Consider the following 19,270-nt stretch of genomic DNA (forward strand, 5'->3'; position numbering starts at 1 on the left):
ACTGCATCGTTTTCAATTGGAAATGTTTGGTTACCCACAATACAGCCCTTAATTTTCTCCCTCTGAGTTTCATCTCTGCTCATATGAACCGCTGGATATGTAGACAACATGTCGGGACAGACAACGAGCTAGTGTAGAGAATTGGCGGAAATCACTGGCGGCTGGCGTCTATAACGAGGGTATTGGAAAGTTGGTACGCCGGCCGCGGTGGTCTCGCGGTTCTAGGCGCTCAGTCCGGAACCGTGCTACTGCTACGGTCGCAGGTTCGAATCCTACCTCGGGCATGGATGTGTGTGATGTCCTTAGGTTAGTTAGGTTTAAGTAGTTCTAAGTTCTAGGGGACTGATGACCACAGATGTTAAGTCCCATAGTGCTCAGTACCATTTGAACCACCAAAGTTGGTACAACGCTAAGACAAACGTCTAAGTCGGATTGGCGACTATGGAGATAAGTAGCTGGAAGTTGTAGCTAACTGTTGCAAATAAAACAGTTCCATTTCGCGACCTATCGTTCCTTACTTTGCGAATAGCCCTCATAACTACGTGTCATTGGTGGACGTTGTATTGAAGAATGTTACAAGTAGTGCGCAACCTTGCTACGTACTAGCAATTTTAAATAGGCATCCAATAAATATGAACACAATAGTATCGGTAACTTTAACTTAACATTTCTATATTCCTAAATTGCAGCTGAGTGATGTGTTGTGTACTGGGGAGTGGCGAAGAGAAAATCACAGGTCTGCTGCCAGTTTCAGACTTCGCGTACTTGTTGCAAGGGCAGTTTTGGCGATCCGGAGAGGTCATGTGTTGACCTGGAAAAATTTGCGGAGCTTGTGTTTTGGACAGGCAAAAGTTGTTGACTACGTGTGAGCCATTACAGCGGTCTACACCCCTCCGATAGCGGAAATCTGGTTGTATCACCGTAGTAATTCGTTCAGTGAAGGTGTAAATGCAGACGGCAAGAAGTGTATTATACTTCAGATATCTCTCGTGTCACCAAGAGTTAACTTGCATTACTCGCGCCATCCACGTGAGCGACAACAGCACTTCCGACAGTGACTACGTAAAGTATGTAGACAAACATGTAATTTTCGGTGTCCAGATACGAAGGCCATTTATTCTAGGTTGTGTAGGCGGTTTCAGTAAACAATAAATCACCTCGACTTTCGGTCCGCCTCTTTTGAATGAGCTTGTTGTAGTGGAGGCAGCAGACGGCGCGCGCGTCTTGCCCACCACGTGTGCCCCACGTGGCACTCTCTCGAGCGGAGCGTCGACCCTGGCCGCGACCGCAGGCCTGCAGATTTAGGGGCGGCGCTCGGCGGATAAGGGGTTGCTTGCTCCGCCACCAGCCACCCGCCACCCCTCGGCGTCGGCCGACATCGGCGCTTCTAAATCACTGCACAGCCGACGCCCTGACCGCGCGGATATTTAAGATTAATCTCCCGCCCCCTGTTTCGTGCTTTATTTATTTGCCAAATGTTTCTTCCGGCATGATATTACGCACGGAAAGGGCTCCCGCAAATATTTTTAGCCGGAGGGGAAATTTTACGAACACGTCGCTTTTCAAACGGGAGAAATAATTGACCCTTTCCTTTGTTTACTGAAGTGTACATTTCCTTCATAGTGCTTAACACTGCCATAACTTCTTTGAATGATGGTGACATTTTCAATTTAAAGTGCATTTATTTGGTGCCCTTCTTCGCCGAGTGTTGAATGTATAAGTAACATGTGTGCAAGAGTCTTAACGCTGCATCTCAGAAACAAGAAAGAAACGTCCTGAAACATTACGTATAAGCTCCAAATTCTTCATCACGCAAAGGTAGGGAAAAATTATAACTCTGTAAGAATGATAACTCTGCAAGAAATGATAACTCTGTAAGAAATCTAATTCTCCTGTCGTTTAAAACTTCATCGATGTACTCTTAGGCTCACGAAGGAGTCAACTGGTCTACGTAACAAAACGCTTGTGGAAGATTATGGTCACATACTGCCAACAGCTGTTCAAGACCAAAGCTGCAATTCTATAATAACAGGTGAGATTATTGACATCTGCTATATTCTCAGTGACACTTTTAAATTTTCGAACATTTCAATTTTGTATCCGAACATATTAGTCATCTAAATTTTTAATTTTTTTATTTGTTGTTAATGGCGTTTACTTAAGCAAATAAAGGTCGACGAATCATTATACCTTAGTACGTCTTTGAAATTATTAGTCTGTCCTCAGCTTTATTCTTTGTTCAGCATTATACAAGTGCACATTTTTCTCACCTTTAGCGCACCGAGAATCAACGGAAGCACATTGTGTGGTTACACTGTCATTTTCATTGTCTTTTTCCTATGTTATATTCACACCATTGTTTTACTGTTTCGTTGCGGTAATTTAGTGTGCTTCCCAGGCAGTAAACACACGTTCAATGATTTCCTGTATGAAACATCGCAATTAGCAGTAACTGACAGTCATCGTGTGAAACACAAGTGATATCTGGCATACTTTAAGGAATTGTTACATGTTCTCTGCTGCTCCTAATCGATATAAACGATTCAGGAGAGTCTGGGAAGTACTCTTAGATTGTTTGCAGAGGATGCTGTCGTTTACTGTCTAGCAAAGTTATCTGCAGAACAAAACAGGTTGTAAAACTATTTAGACACGACTTCTGTATGTTGCGAAAAGTAACAATTGACCCTAAATACTGAAAAGTATGAGGTCATCCACAAAAGTACTAAAAGGAATCCGTTGTATATCGGTTACACTATAAATGGCACAAATATAAAGGCTGTCAGTTCAGCTAAGTATATTCGGGCTTGCAATTACGAACAAACTAATTTCGACAGGAAGTAGGTCAGTATCGGTCGTAACATTATCTATCTCTTTAGTTGCAGATCTAGATTTCAGCTAAGAGTGCAGCTATTATGAACGCTTTAGAGATACTCAAGTGGACTGAGCGTCATTATAATAACACTTATTCCAATATAACTGAGGCTTGTGCAAACAGTAGTCTGTTAGAGTTGGAGTAATGCCTGAACATGCATTCTTAGCTGATATCAAGATCTTCAACGAAAGAGACCGATATTACTAGTGATGCCGACCTTCTTTCTATTCTGAATTACATCATGGTCACGGGGCACTATCACTCCCATGGAATCGAACTTTGTTTGGAACGATCACGTGGATAATTTTATGTGTAAGGCGACCCAAAGACTACGTTTTATAGGCAGAACTCTTAAAAGACGCAACAAATCCACTAAAGAGACTGCCTACACTATTCTTGTCCATCCTCTTCAGGAATACAGCTGCGCAGTATGGGATCGTTACCAAGTACTGAAATGTGACGAACAGAGTAAGGATGTCTTTGTAGACCGTAACTTCAAAATCCGAAATCTGTTGCGTAACAATGAAGAGGTGTACATAAATGTAGCGTCAGTGGGGAAAAGCTCACGTACGCTTCAGAAGGCACGGTATGTTGGCGTTATTGGTACAATAATTCGTGTTTCACTAACTGCACATAACACTCCGCATCATGTGGAGACGTTGATGTATCAGTATCTAAGTCGGTCATTTGTCGTGATACCGTTACTTCAGAAGTTTCAGTATGGGCACAGCTCTGTGAGCAGATGCTATTGACGCACTAGCGCGAAATGCTGGACTGCGCAACAGTTCTCTGTGGTAGGTGCCACCGTGAAAACTGTTGCACAACTCAGCACTTCACGCATATATATGCTGGATTGTGCAACAGTTTTCTGATGTACACTGTTGGCCACTAAAATTGCTACCAAGAAGAAATGTAGATGATAAACGGGTATTCATTGGACAAATATATTATACTAGAACTGACATTTCATTACGTTTCCACGCAATTTGGGTGTATAGATCCCGAGAAATCAGTACCCAGAACAACCGCCTCCGGCCGTAATAACGGCCTTGATACGCCTGGGCATTGAATCAAACAGAGCTTGGATGGTGTGTACAGGTACACCTGCCCATGCAGCTTCAACACGATACCACAGTTCATCAAGAGTAGTGACTGGTGTATTGTGACGAGCCAGTTGCTCGGGCATCACTGACCACACGTTTTCAGTTGGTCAGAAATCTGGAGAATGTGCTGACCAGGGCTGCAGTCGAACATTTTCTGTATCCATAAAGGCCCGTACAGGACCTGCAACATGTGGTCGTGCATTATCCTGCTGAAATGTAGGGATCGAATGAAGGGTAGAGACACGGGTCGTAACACATCTGAAATGTAACGCCCACTGTTCAAAGTACCGTCAATGCGAACAACAGGTGATCGAGACGTGTAACCAATGGCAACCCATACCATCACGCCGGGTGATACGACAGTATGGCGATGACGAATACACGCTTCCAATGTGCGTTCACCGCGATGTCGCCAAACACGGATGGGGCCATCATGGTGCTGTAAACAGAACTTGGATTCATCCGAAAAAATGACGTTTTGCCATTCATGTACCCAGGTTCGTCGTTGAGTTCACCATCGTAGGCGCTCCTGTCTGTGACGCAGCGTCAAGGGTAACCGTAGCCGTGGTCTCCGAGCTGATAGTCCATGCTGCTGCAAACGTCATCGAACTGTTCGTGCAAATGGTTGTTGTCTTGTCAACGTCCCCATATGTTGACTCAGGAATCGAGACGTGGCTGCACGATCCGTTACAGCCATGCGGATAAGATGCCTGTCATCTCGACTGCTAGTGATCCTAGGTCGTTGGGATCCAGCACGGCGTTCCGTATTACCCTCCTGTACCCACCGATTCCATATTCTGCTAACAGTGATTGGATCTCGACCAACGCGAGCAGCAATGTCGCGATACGATAAACTGCAATCGCGATAGGCTACAATCCGACCTTTATCAAAGTCGGAAACGTGATGGTACGCATTTCTCCTCCTTATACGAGGCATCACAACAACGTTTCACCAGGCAACGCCGGTTAACTGCTGTTTGTGTATGAGAAATCGGTCGGAAACTTTCCTCATGTCTGTCAGCACGTTGTAGGTGTCGCCAACGGCGCCAACCTTGTGTGAATGCTCTGAAAAGCTCATCATTTGCATATCACAGTATCTTCTTCCTGTCGGTTAAATTTCGCGCTGTAGCACGTCATCTTCGTGGTGCAGCAATTTTAATGGCCAGTAGTATATATTATTATGTGCGATTGGACCCATACGGATCACGCAAAGCTTTTCCGATTCAATGTTTTAATTCTCCAAACTTCTCTCACTCTTTCCCCATGAATTCTCTTTCTTTCGTCTGTCCATTTTGTCCCCTGTCTCTTGCAAACTTCATTCTCGGGTTGTACTTTCCAACTATTGATTTTTTGCCTGTATACATTTCTGTTTATAACTTCTGAAGAATTTATTTGTGCATTTGCTAGATCTGTTTTGGTTTCTTGTATCCAGGGTATGGTTTTCAATTTTTCAATGTATATTAAAATTTTGTGGGAGAGTCTGGGTGTTGGGAGTCTGTGGATATGACCGTAAAATTTTAGTCTTCTTTTCCGGATGTCTGCGGCGAGGTTAGATAATTTTTCTGTAGTTTTCCGAGACTGTAACCTGTATCCATCTTCCGTTCTTTTTGGGCCGCCGGCCGGTGTGGCCGTGCGGTTAAAGGCGCTTCAGTCTGGAACCGCGTGCCGCTACGGTCGCAGGTTCGAATCCTGCCTCGGGCATGGATGTGTGTGATGTCCTTAGGTTAGTTAGGTTTAATTAGTTCTAAGTTCTAGGCGACTGATGACCTCAGCAGTTGAGTCGCATAGTGCTCAGAGCCATTTTTTTTGGGCCAAGAATCTTTCTGATTATTTTGCGTTCCTCTTTTAGGATGCCTTCCAGGTCGCCTTTTCTATGGAGTGTGAGTGTTTCGCTGGCATATAGTGCTTCGGGCTTGATTACTGTATTGTAGTGTCGTATTTTTGAGTGAATGGAGAGACACTTCTTATTGTAGATATTGTGGGTTTTCCAGTATGCTCTTTTCAGTTTTTGCAGTCGAACTTTTTGTGCAGTTTTCTCTCCCCCTGTGGGTTCTAGGACCTCGCCTATGTATTTAAAGAATGGAACTCTATCAATTTGTCCATATTTTGTTGTCAGTTTTTGAGTTTCAAATTTTGAGCAGATGAATTTGGTTTTTTGGAAGGAAATTTGTAGCCCAACTTTTTCGGCGCATTCTTTGAGAATGTCTATCTGTTTAATTGCTGTGGTCTCGTTTTCGGCTAGAATGGCCACGTCATCTGCAAATGCCAAGCATGAAATTTTAATACCATCTTTAGATCTTCCTAGTTGTATAGGCTTCCAGTAATTTTGATTCTTCAGTTCTTTTTCTCGGATGACTTTGTCTAAGACAAGGTTGAAGAGGAGTGGAGACAAGCCGTCACCTTGTCTGACGCCGGTTTTGATCAGGAAGGGCTCTGATATTTCACCCAGGAATTTTATCTTAGAAGTTGTGTTTGTGAGCGTTTCTTTGATAAGGTTTAGAGTTTTCGGATCGAGTCCTAGCTCCTCAAGGATAATAAAGAGAGATTGCCTATCGATTGAATCATAAGCCTTTGCGAAATCAACAAAGGAACAAATGATCGGACTGTTTCTGACTGCTTTGTGAGGACCAGTACTGAGTCAACCCCAAGCAAAGGTGCTACCTCTACCAACCACCTTGACCCCAGTAGTATATATATATATATACTACTGGGGTCAAGGTGGTTGGTAGAGGTAGCACCTTTGCTTGGGGTTGACTCAGTACTGGTCCTCACCACCCCAGGGATGAGCTGAGGAGGTATGCAAGACCTTTGCCTCTGAGGAAGCTACGTCCAAGACCGTCCGTGCGTGGTGAAGAGCCACATCCTACACGAGGTGACCCTGTTAACGCAGAACACGGCGGATCTATAGGAGAAAACCTTGAAAAAAATCTCATCTTCCAAATCCTCAATGCGTCTGTACTCGAGTCGAGCGGCAGCGAGGTCAGCGTCTGTCCATCTAGTAGGTGCGGCTGTATTATATGCTCCAGGAACTGACAATCCCTGGTTCTAAACACCCAGTGGAAACACTGGACCAAAACTTACAAGCTATCATGATTCGTGAGAGTAATGACAGAATTACCCCAGGTGGTAACCAATCCACTCGTCGACAGACGACAACTGGGTTTTCGGATTCTGGGGAACCCGGGCCATCACGATCAGAGTTCTCAAGCAAACTTCGTCCCAAGGTTCCCACGTACATTGGTACCTTTAACATTCAGACCCTAATTCAACCTGGAAAATTACACAACTTAGTAACAGAGCTAGACCAACAAAAAATTAAGATCTTAGCGTTACAAGAAACTAGATTCACGGATGAAAATATAATAGACTATGGAAACTATCGCATCTTCAAGAGCAAGACTGACAAACGAATTGCCAATGGTACGCCACTCCTGGGCATGGCATTTGCGGTGCACAGAAATATATTAGGCTCAATTAGAGAGGTCTCTTCCATAAATAATCGCCTCATGACCATGCGTATCCAGTGTGCCAACAAGAAATACACATTGATAAATGTTCATGCACCCACAAACATAGACAACAAAAAACGCCAACTACAGACTGAAAAATTCTGGACTAAACTTGAAGATGTCATGGCCAAAATTCCCCGGGATGATATCAAAATCTTAATGGGAGATTTCAATGCACAAATTGGCAGAGAGAAAGAACACCAAAGAACTGTAGGAAAATATCCAGCACACAGATTCACCAACAGAAACGGACTGAGATTTATTGAACTATGCCAACAAAATAATCTAAAAATAATGTCTGCATCTTTGAGAAAAAAACCTAGAAAACAAAAGACCTGGAGGTCCCCCATACAAGAGATCGGCGAATATCAGATTGACCACATTGCCATCTCCTATTTCGTACAGAAAGAGATCCATGATGTCCAAGTCCGCAGAGGGGCGAACATTGACTCATACCACTACTTAACACGCATTAAAGTGAAATTCACCCCAAAAAAATTCTATCCGAAGAAAACACACATGATGAAATTTGACACACGAACAATCAAAGAAACCAATCTGAAGGAGGAGAGGGAAAAGGAACCAGCTGACTCTTGGGAAAAATTTCGAACAAAAATTACAAAGAAGGCAAAAGAACTGATCCCATTAAAAAAGAACACAAAACACCCCTGGTGGGACTCTGGATGTGAAAAAGCGCTGGAAGAAAGAAAGAAAGCCTTTCTGAAGTATAACAGTAAAAAATCCCCAGAAAATCTAGATCACTTCCACAACACCAGAAGACAAGTGGCAAAAACAATCAGACAAGTCAAGAGGAAGTACCTCAAGGAACAGTGTGAGTCTATTGAAGAAAATTTCCGTAACTATAATGTACGAGACTTCTATAAGACCTTTGCTGGGAGAATCAATGGATACGGCTCACGAAATCTATGTTTCAGAAAACCAGATGGAAAACTAGCGCTCACAAATCGGGAAAATTGTGAGGAGCTGGCAAGATACTTTTCCGGACTCCTCAATTGCCCTGAACCTTCTTCAAGATTCCCTCAAGAAACTGCTATCTACACAAATCCAGAATCCCCACCACCTACACTAGAGGAGATCCAAAGACATATTCATAGACTGAAAAACAACAAGGCATCCGGAGAAGATAATATCACTGCAGAACTACTTAAAAATTCCCTCAAAGAACTCACTCAAATCATCACAGACATTGTGAGAATATCTCAGATAATAAAGTTATTGTATATATATATATATATATATATATAGGGTTATTACAAATGATTGAAGCGATTTCACAGCTCTACAATAACTTTATTACCTGAGATATTCTCACAATGCTTTGCACACACATACAAAAACTCAAAAAGTTTTTTTAGGCATTCACAAATGTTCGATATGTGCCCCTTTAGTGATTCGGCAGACATCAAGCCGATAATCAAGTTCCTCCCACACTCGGCGCAGCATGTCCCCATCAATGAGTTCGAAAGCATCGTTGATGCGAGCTCGCAGTTCTGGCACGTTTCTTGGTAGAGGAGGTTTAAACACTGAATCTTTCACATAACCCCACAGAAAGAAATCGCATGGGGTTAAGTCGGGAGAGCGTGGAGGCCATGACATGAATTGCTGATCATGATCTCCACCACGACCGATCCATCGGTTTTCCAATCTCCTGTTTAAGAAATGCCGAACATCATGATGGAAGTGCGGTGGAGCACCATCCTGTTGAAAGATGAAGTCGGCGCTGTCGGTCTCCAGTTCTGGCATGGGCCAATTTTCCAGCATGTCCATATACATGTGTCCTGTAACGTTTTTTTCGCAGAAGAAAAAGTGGCCGTAAATTTTAAACAGTGAGAGTGCAAAAAACACGTTAAGTGTTGGTGAATTGCGAATTTGCTGCACGAATGCGTGAGGATTCTCTACCACCCAGATTCGCACATTGTGTCTGTTCACTTCACCATTAAGAAAAAATGTTGCTTCATCACTGAAAACAAGTTTCGCACTTCTCTTCCATGAGCTGTTGCAACCGCGCCGAAAATTCAAAGCGTTTGACTTTGTCATCGGGTGTCAGGGCTTGTAGCAATTGTAAACGGTAAGGCTTCTGCTTTAGCCGTTTCCGTAAGATTTTCCAAACCGTCGGCTGTGGTACGTTTAGCTCCCTGCTTGCTTAATTCGTCGACTTCCGCGGGCTACGCGTGGAACTTGCCCGCACGCGTTCAACCGTTTCTTCGCTCACTGCAGGCCGACCCGTTGATATCCCCTTACAGAGGCATCCAGAAGCTTTAAACTGCGCATACCATCGCCGAATGGAGTTAGCAGTTGGTGGATCTTTGTTGAACTTCGTCCTGAAGTGTCGTTGCACTGTTATGACTGACTGATGTGAGTGCATTTCAAGCACGACATACGCTTTCTCGGCTCCTGTCGCCATTTTGTCTCACTGCGTTCTCAAGCGCTCTGGCGGCAGAAACCTGAAGTGCGGCTTCAGCCGAACAAAACTTTATGAGTTTTTCTACGTATCTGTAGTGTGTCGTGACCATATCTCAATGAATGGAGCTACAGTGAATTTATGAAATCGCTTCAATCATTTGTAATAGCCCTATATATATATATATATATATATATATATATATATATATATATATATATATATGCTCGTGTGTATGTGTGTGTGTGTGTGTGTGTGTGTGTGTGTGTGTACGTATGTTTATGTAAACCGATGCATCAGCTGTGCCGGTTCGAAGAAGGAGGAACTTCGCAAGCGGCAATTGGAGACCGTCTACACCCTGCCTATACGGAATTACCTCAGACCTCACTACCCTGGTGACCAACGGAGGCTTTGTTGATGATTATACATTCCACCATCCACACTGCCGTTTGTGAAAAGTTCAACACCAAGAAGGAATTACCTGAACAGCAGCGAGAGGGGTACACGTAGGCCGAGCAGAGCCCTCTCGTGTCATTACGACATGGTCAGTGTCGCGCCCAGTGTAGTCGGTGCAGAGCTGTCACACAAAGTGGAAACAATACTGTGAGTGCCAGTATGCCTCGTCGACGTCTAAGGGGAGCCATATCGGCATGTGAGCAAGTTCGAGCGGGTCAGAATGATCGGTCTCCGGGAAACGGGATTGCCATGTCGTGACATTTCGGCTCGCACAGGGCATGCTGCTGTGACAACGATGCGTTTGTGGAGGCAGTGGACAGTGGAAGGTCGTTCGCAGCGGCGAGCGGGAACTGGACCGTGGAACATGGCCACAGCATGGGATGACCGCCATCTTGTCTGCATGGCGATTACGGACTGTACAGCGTCATCCACAGTGTTGGCTCGTCGCCGGAGCACTGCAACAGGTGTGAACTTGTCTGTATCGACGGTTTGTCGCCGTCTGCTGGAGGTTGGACTGGTTCTACGGATGCCATTACGTCGGCTTCCATTGTCCAGAAACCACAAGCTCCTCCGACTGCAATGGGCACGTGTACACCGTCACTGGGGTGCTGAAAGGCAACATTTTATCTTTTCGGATGAGTTCCGCTTCAATGTGTGCTACAGTGATGGCCGCATACGTGTCTAGCGGTACTGTGGTGAGCGTAACCTGGAGGACTGCATTGTGGAGCGGTATAGCGGACAGACACGAGGTTCAGGGTGCCATTGGTAACAACAACCGATCTCACCTCGTACGTATTGCGGGCACTTTGAACAGCAACCGGTACCTAACGGAGGTCGTGGAGCCTCAGGTACTCCTCCTGCTTCAGGCATCTCCACAGGTCACATTTCAACAGGACAATGCCCGGCCACATATTTCGAGGAATGTACAAGCCCTCTTCGAACAGCGACATGTACCATTGCTTCCCTGGCATGCACTTCACCAGACGTGTCCCCCATCGAACACGTCTGGGATATGGTTGGTCAGCACCCGGTGCATCACGGTCCTCCAGCAACTGGTGTCACGGATTTGAGGGCTCGGATACAAACTGCCTGGAGGGAAAGCCCTCAGGAACGTATTCAGAACGTTATTCATTCAATGCCGCTGCGTATAGCAGCTCTAATTCCAGCACATGCTGGCCACAAGACATACTGAATAGCAGGGCTCAAAGGACATATACAGATTTGAAAAGGTAATCATTTGTTACTTGTCATGTACGTAACCCGAGGTACTAAATTAATTGAATTCGTGCGTTTCTTTCTTGGAGTTGCAATTTCCACAAACTATAGTACCGGGTGATCAAAACGTCAGTATATATTTGAAAACTTAATAAACCACGGAATAATGTAGATAGAGAGGTAAAAGTTGACACACATGCTTGGAATGACATGAGGTTTTATTAGAACCAAAAGAAAACAAAGTTCACAAAAGTCCGACAGATGGCGCTGGGCAGCAAACCGTCAGTGACTGCGCATGACGTGTATAAAAGGAGCTGTAATGAGCGAGAGAATCAGATGCGCCATCAGTCGCAGCATGTTGACGTTACCTGAAAAGGCGCTTTTAGTGAAGCTGTATTATCAGAATGGTGAATGTGGTAGTTCAGCGTTACGATCATATCGCCATAGGAAGGGGACTCGAACGGGTAAAGGTCCGTTGACAAATGCAGTTGTGGCGAGAATGATTTCGAAGTTCGAAGCCACGGATTGTTTAGACGACAGACCCCGTAGCGACCGACCGAGCACAAGGCGTAATGCTGCTGAGACAGCTCAGGAGGAAATGGAGACTGTAGCGGGTTCGTCTATGCACGGGGAAGTCAGCGCTCGTGCAGTCGCACGTCTCACCGGCATTCCATACACAACTGTTTGGTTGGCACTGAGGCGTACCCTCCGATGTTATCCGTACAAAATCCATCGGCATCTTGAACTGTTACCAGGCGATTTAGTAAAGTGGAGGGCATATGCGATGTGGGTGTTTCAAAAGATGGCGGAAGATGACGATTGGTTGAGTAACGTGTTGTGGACCGACGAAGCTCATTTCACGCTCCGAGGGTCTGTCAACGCCCACAACTGCAGAATTTGGGCTACCGAAAATCCTAGAACTGTCGTGGAAACTCCATTGCACGACGAGAAAGTCAAGGTATGGGTTGGATTTACCATATCTACCGTCATCGGGCGTTTTTTCTTCGAGAAATGCGTGATTCTGGTTTTGTAATTGCTACCATGAGGGATGAGAGGTACGCCAATATGTTACAGAATCGCATCATCCCCAGCCTGGCTGATAAACACCTGCTGGAACGTACGATGTTTATACAAAACGGCGCTCCACCTCGTATTGCTAGACTCGTGAAAGATCTCTTGCGCGCGTCGTTTGGTGATGATCGTGTGCTCAGCCGCCACTTCCACCATGCTTGGTCTCCCAGGCCCCCAGACCTCAGTCCGTGCGATTATTGGCTTCGGGGTTACCTGAAGTCGCAAGTGTATCGTGATCGACCTACATCTCTAGGAATGCTAAAAGACAACATCCGACGCTAATGTCTCACCATAACTCCGGACATGCTTTGCAGTGCTGTTATTCCTCGACTACAGCTATTGTTGAGGAATGATGGTGGACATATTGAGCATTTCCTGTAAAGAACGTCTTTGCTTTGTCTTACTTTGTCATGAAAATTATTGCTATTCTAAACAGATGAAGCGCCATCTGTCGGACATTTTTTGAACTTTTGTATTTTTTTGGTTCTAATAAAACCCCATGCCATTCCAATCATGTGTGTCAGTTTGTACCTCTCTATCTACATTATTCCGTGATTTCTTCAGTTTTCAAATTTGTACTGACTTTTTGATCACCCGGTATATGACAGCATTCGATCGATGTACAGGCTACATTTTAGACGTGAAGAACACGAAACAGTGGAAGTGGAGGAAACAAGTACAAGGTCTGCTCTGCCGAGAGCGAGAGGAAGATAGTGAGAGACAGAGAGAGAGACAGAGAGAGAGAGAGACACACACAGAGAGAGAGAGAGAGAGAGTGGAAACAGAGACTAAGGGCTGCCGGTGAATAAAGAGATCAGTGCGTCACGGCGCGGTCGAGATGGACGTGGGAATACGGTGTTGTCCAGCTCTGCAAGCAGTGACAGTCGTTTCCCCCTTCCCCTCGCGACGGCGAGGGAGTATTTTCCCGCCCCTCCTTGATGGCGGCCGCGAAATCTGAAGGCAGCGACAGCCGCCGACCTGCCTGGGAAGAGGATGCGGCCCTCCATATACATTTCCCCAGATTGTAACGAAACGCGCCCGCATCTCAGGAGACGTAATCCTATAATCTGGCGCGGCCCGCCGTCGTACGTATGTACACGGGTACGCAAGCCGGGCGAGGCTGTCCGTCGGTGCTTCCCTCCGCACGGTGATGGAATAGGGTGATACGCACTCGTTATAAAAGTCTACTTCTGCATTACCAGTCCGCGCGCGGCGCATCCATCTCGCCGGCATCAGCATCAGCGGGCGAACAACACAAAAGGTTTTTTTTCTCCTTTTCTTTTGCTCTTTTCTGTATGGGAATACACACCGCTGGCGGACGCAGACTTATGCCCTCAATTCCGCGGCGGCTCCTCTCCGCCCCCGGCCTCGCCGTGTCCCGCGGCACAGGCTGGAGAAATGCTCGGGGCGTGATCGCGACGACCAAGTGCAGCCGGCGGCGGCCGCCTTTGTGTTATCATGTGTGACGTGGCGCCGCGCTCTGTTTTATCACCTCCGCCGTCGCCGTCGCACCTTCTGACGCCATTTTCACAGAATGTCTCGTTGCCATCGTAGGACATGCAAAGTGACGCGACAAGCGGCGAACAGCTTGTGCAGCAAGCCCTCCAGCATTACGACACTGAAAATGGGAAGTTAGTATCGTAACAACTCAGATCTATGACTGTGATTCGATGATGTTGTGAAGAAACTGCCTGTCAGATTAATTTTATGAAATATATTTACGGAAAAAAAAGCACAACACCAAAATATAATTAAGGTAGAGTAATGAAATAATAAATATCAAGAACATCAATATTAAAATAATGAATATCAAGACCTTTGATGGAAACCCAGTTCTAAACAAAGAAGGGAAAGCAGAAAGGTGGAAGGAGTATATACAGTGTCTATACAAGGGCGATACACTTGAGGACAATATTATGGAAATGGAAGAGCTTGTAGATGAAGATGAAATGGGAGATATGATATTGCGTGAAGAGTTTGACAGAGCACTGAAAGACCTGAGTCGAAACAAGGCCCCCGGAGTAGACAACATTCCATTGGAACTACTGACAGGCTTGGGAGAGCCAGTCCTGACATCGTCAGCCTGGGGAAAATCTATTGTGTTATGAGCAGTCACAAAACTCTACCATCTGGTGAGCAAGATGTATCAGACAGGCGAAATACCCTCAGACTTCAAGAAGAATATAATAATTCCAATCCCAAAGAAAGCAGGTGTTGAGAAATGTGAAAATTACCGAACTATCAGTTCAATAAGTCACAGCTGCAAAATACTAACGCGAATTCTTTACAGACGAATGGAAAAACTGATAGAAGCCGACCTCGGGGAAGATCAGTTTGGATTCCGTAGAAAGATTGGAACACGAAAGGCAATACTGACCCTACGACTTATCTTAGAAGAAAGATTAAGGAAAGGGAAACCTACGTTTCTAGCATTTGTAGAGTTAGAGAAAGCTTTTGACAATGTTGATTGGAATACTCTCTTTAAAATTCTGAAGGTGGCAGGGGTAAAATACAGGGAGCGAAAGGCTATTTATAATTCATAGAGAAAGCAGATGGCAGTTATAAGAGTCGAGGACATGAAAGGGAAGCAGTGGTTGGGAAGGGAGTGAGACAGGCTTGTAGCCTCTCCCTCATGCTATTCAATCTGCATATTGAGCAAGCAGTAAAGGAAACAAAAGAAAAGTTCGGAGTAGTTATCAAAATCCATGGAGAAGAAACAAAAACTTTGACGTTCGCCGATGGCACTGTAATTCTGTCAGAGACGGTAAAGAACTTGGAAGAGCAGTTGAACGGAATGTACAGTGTCTTGAAAGCAGGGTATAAGATGAACATCAACAAAAGTAAAACGAGGATAATGGAATGTAGCCGAATTAAGTCCGATGATGCTGAGGAATTAGATTAGGAAGTTAGACACTTAAAGTAGTAAAGGAGTTTTGCTATTTGAGGAGCAAAATAACTGATGATGGTCGAAGTAGAGAAGATATAAAATGTAGACTGGCAATGGCAAGGAAAGCGTTTCTGAAGAAGAAAAATTTGTTAAAATCTAGTATAGATTTAAATGTCAGGAAGTCGTTTCTGAAAATATTTGTATGGAGTGTAGCCATGTATGGAAGTGAAACATGGACGATAAATAGTTTGGACAAGAAGAGAATAGAAGCTTTCAAAATGTGGTTCTACATAAGAATGCTGAGGATTAGACAGGTAGATCACATAACTAATGAGGAGGTATTGAATAGAATTGGAGAGAAGAGGAGTTTGTGGCACGACTAGAAGAAGGGGTCGGTTGGTAGGAAATGTTCTGAGGCATCAAGGGATCACCAATTTAGTACTGGAGGTCAGCGTGGAGGTTAAAAAATCGTACAGGGACACCAAGAGATGAATACACTAAGCAGATACAGAAGAATGTAGGCTGCAGTAGGTACTGGGAGATGAAGAAGCTTGCACAGGGTAGAGTAGCATGGAGAGCTGCTTCAGACCAGTTTCAGGACGGAAGACTACAACAACAACAACAACAACAACAACTTACGGAAAAAATCACAACATCAAAACAAAATGAAGGTAGAGTAATGAAATTTCTAAAATGCATTTTTTCTAGGTAAAATATCGGAATGATTAACACTGCTAGACCTCAAGTTAATGTAAGGGCGAGATAAGCCATTGCAAATGTGAAATGCTGGTACACAAATAATCGTGATAACCGCCAAGATGTTGGATGCAAGCATACAAACGTGCATTTATTGTGTTGTCCACGTGCCGGAAGTCATTTTGTGGGGCGGAGTTCCTTGCCTGTTGTACCTGGTAGGTCAATACAGCGACGATTACCGCTGTTCGTGGATGATGCTGGAGTTGCCGATCGATTATGTCCGCTATGTGCTCGGTGGGAGACGCATCTGGCGATTGAGCAGTAAAGGCAGTATCTCGATATTATGTAGAGCATGTTCGATTACAACAGCAGCGGTATGTGGACGAGTGTTATCCTGTTGGAAAACACCCGTGGAATGCTGTTTATGATTGGCAGCACAACAGTCTGAATCACCAAATTGACGTACTGTCAGGGCGCGTGGGTTAACCACGAGACTGCTCCTGCTGCCATACGACATCACATACCAGGGCATAGCTACAGGTGTAGCTCCAGAGTGTCTAACAAATAGGCAGATTGGTAGTAGGCCGTCAACTGACGTAACCCACACGGCCATCTCTTGCACCGAGGCAGAACCAGCTTCCAACACACGGCCATCACTGGCACAGAGGTAGAACGAGTTTATCAGAAAAAACAACAGACCTCCACCGTGCCCAACATTGAGGTCTCGCTTGAGCTAATGAAGTCGCAGATGATGGTGATATGGGAACATGGAATGCACGCTCACAGGTGTATGGCTCGGACTCGTAGTTGAAGTAACTGATCTGTAACCGCTCACTAAGCCACTGTGGTACCAACTGCTGCTGAAATTATTGCTGCAGACGCAGTGCGATGCGCCAGAGTCACACGCTGAACACGATGTTCTTCCCTGGCGCTAGTGCCACATGGCCGTCCGGAGCCCGGTCTTTTTGCGACAATACATTCTTGAGACCACCGCTGCCAGCAATCATGTACAGTGGCTACATTCCTAACACGTTGTTCTGCAACATCGCAGATAGATGATCCAGCTTCTCGTAGCCCTATTATACGACTTCGTTAAAACTCAGTGAAGTGACACAAGCTGCGACATCGTCGCGAAGAAAACAGTGACCCGTATGTCTAATAAGTTTCCTTTAATTTACGTCTATGGTCACAAACTTTTTGTTAACAGATTACCGGTTACGGCCTTTAATGACCATCATCAGATCTGTTTCATAAAAACAAAGAACTAATGTACTGCAGCCATAAATGGCATCGGCAAATGTTAAATGCGGAATCACCACCAGCGTTTATATGTACAGGGCTATTACAAATGATTGAAGCGATTTCATAAATTCACTGTAGCTCCATTCATTGACATATGGTCACGACACACTACAGATACGTAGAAAAACTCATAAAGTTTTGTTCGGCTGAAGCCGCACTTCAGATTTCTGCTGCCAGAGCGTTTGAGAACGCAGTGAGACAAAATGGCGACAGGAGCCGAGAAAGCGTATGTCGTGCTTGAAATGCACTCACATCAGTCAGTCATAACAGTGCAACGACACTTCAGGACGAAGTTCAACAAAGATCCACCAACTGCTAACTCCATTCGGCGATGGTATGCGCAGTTTAAAGCTTCTGGATGCCTCTGTAAGGGGATATCAACGGGTCGGCCTGCAGTGAGCGAAGAAACGGTTGAACGCGTGCGGGCAAGTTCCACGCGTAGCCCGCGGAAGTCGACGAATTAAGCAAGCAGGGAGCCAAACGTACCACAGCCGACGGTTTGGAAAATCTTACGGAAATGGCTAAAGCAGAAGCCTTACCGTTTACAATTGCTACAAGCCCTGACACCCGATGACAAAGTCAAACGCACTTCCATCATGATGTTCGGCATTTCCTAAACAGGAGATTGGAAAACCGATGGATCGGTCGTGGTGGAGATCACGATCAGCAATTCATGTCATGGCCTCCACGCTCTCCCGACTTAACCCCATGCGATTTCTTGCTGTGGGGTTATGTGAAAGATTCAGTGTTTAAACCTCCTCTACCAAGAAACGTGCCAGAACTGCGAGCTCGCATCAACGATGCTTTCGAACTCATTGATGGGGACATGCTGCGCCGAGTGTGGAAGGAACTTGATTATCGGCTTGATGTCTGCCGAATCACTAAAGGGGCACATATCGAATATTTGTGAATGCCTAAAAAAACCTTTTGAGTTTTTGTATGTGTGTGCAAAGCATTGTGAAAATATCTCAAATAATAAAGTTATTGTAGAGCTGTGAAATCGCTTCAATCATTTGTAATAACCCTGTATTTGACGATGCTATTGCTGATTCCGCATTTAACATTTGACGATGCCACTATGGGTACAGTATATTAGGACTTTGTTTTTATGAAACAGATCTGATGATGGTCATTAAAGACCGAAACCGGTAATCTGTTAACAAAAACTTTGTGACCATAGACGAAGGAAACTTATTAGTGACGTGAGTTTGTCGTCTTAAAGCCATTTTTGAGTAACATCAGCTCACCAAGTCCTGTCTCACAGGTAACTAACGATCACGACCTTTACAGCGTGCATTTAAAGCAAACGTGATTTGCCTCCTCATAGCGGCTCCACGAGCGCCACTCTTATGCGACTGGCGCGAAATTTGACTAGACATAATTTTGCAGATGTAGAGACACATCTACCAACTTTCGTTTATGTCGCATAACTCCTTCTTGGTTTTGCGACTTTTTTTCCCTCTGTTGTATGACACTAGAGTCGGTGTTATACAAGGGTGCAGCATTACAGCCAATCTTTTTAACGTTTATTTTCGTGATTTAATCTGGAAATGGAAGGAGATGCTTAATGGGGTAATGAAGATTAACACAAATTTCCGCACGAATCGCTTTTTATACGCTAGCGGATAATGAAGATGGCCTAGAATACACATGATCTACAAAGAAGGATACGTCTATTAGTTAACATTTGTGAAAACTAGAGGAGAACTTCGTTTCCTATTCACGCCTCTAGCCAGC

Source organism: Schistocerca serialis, chromosome 9 (assembly GCF_023864345.2).
Source record: "Schistocerca serialis cubense isolate TAMUIC-IGC-003099 chromosome 9, iqSchSeri2.2, whole genome shotgun sequence".
NCBI lineage: Eukaryota > Metazoa > Arthropoda > Insecta > Orthoptera > Acrididae > Schistocerca > Schistocerca serialis.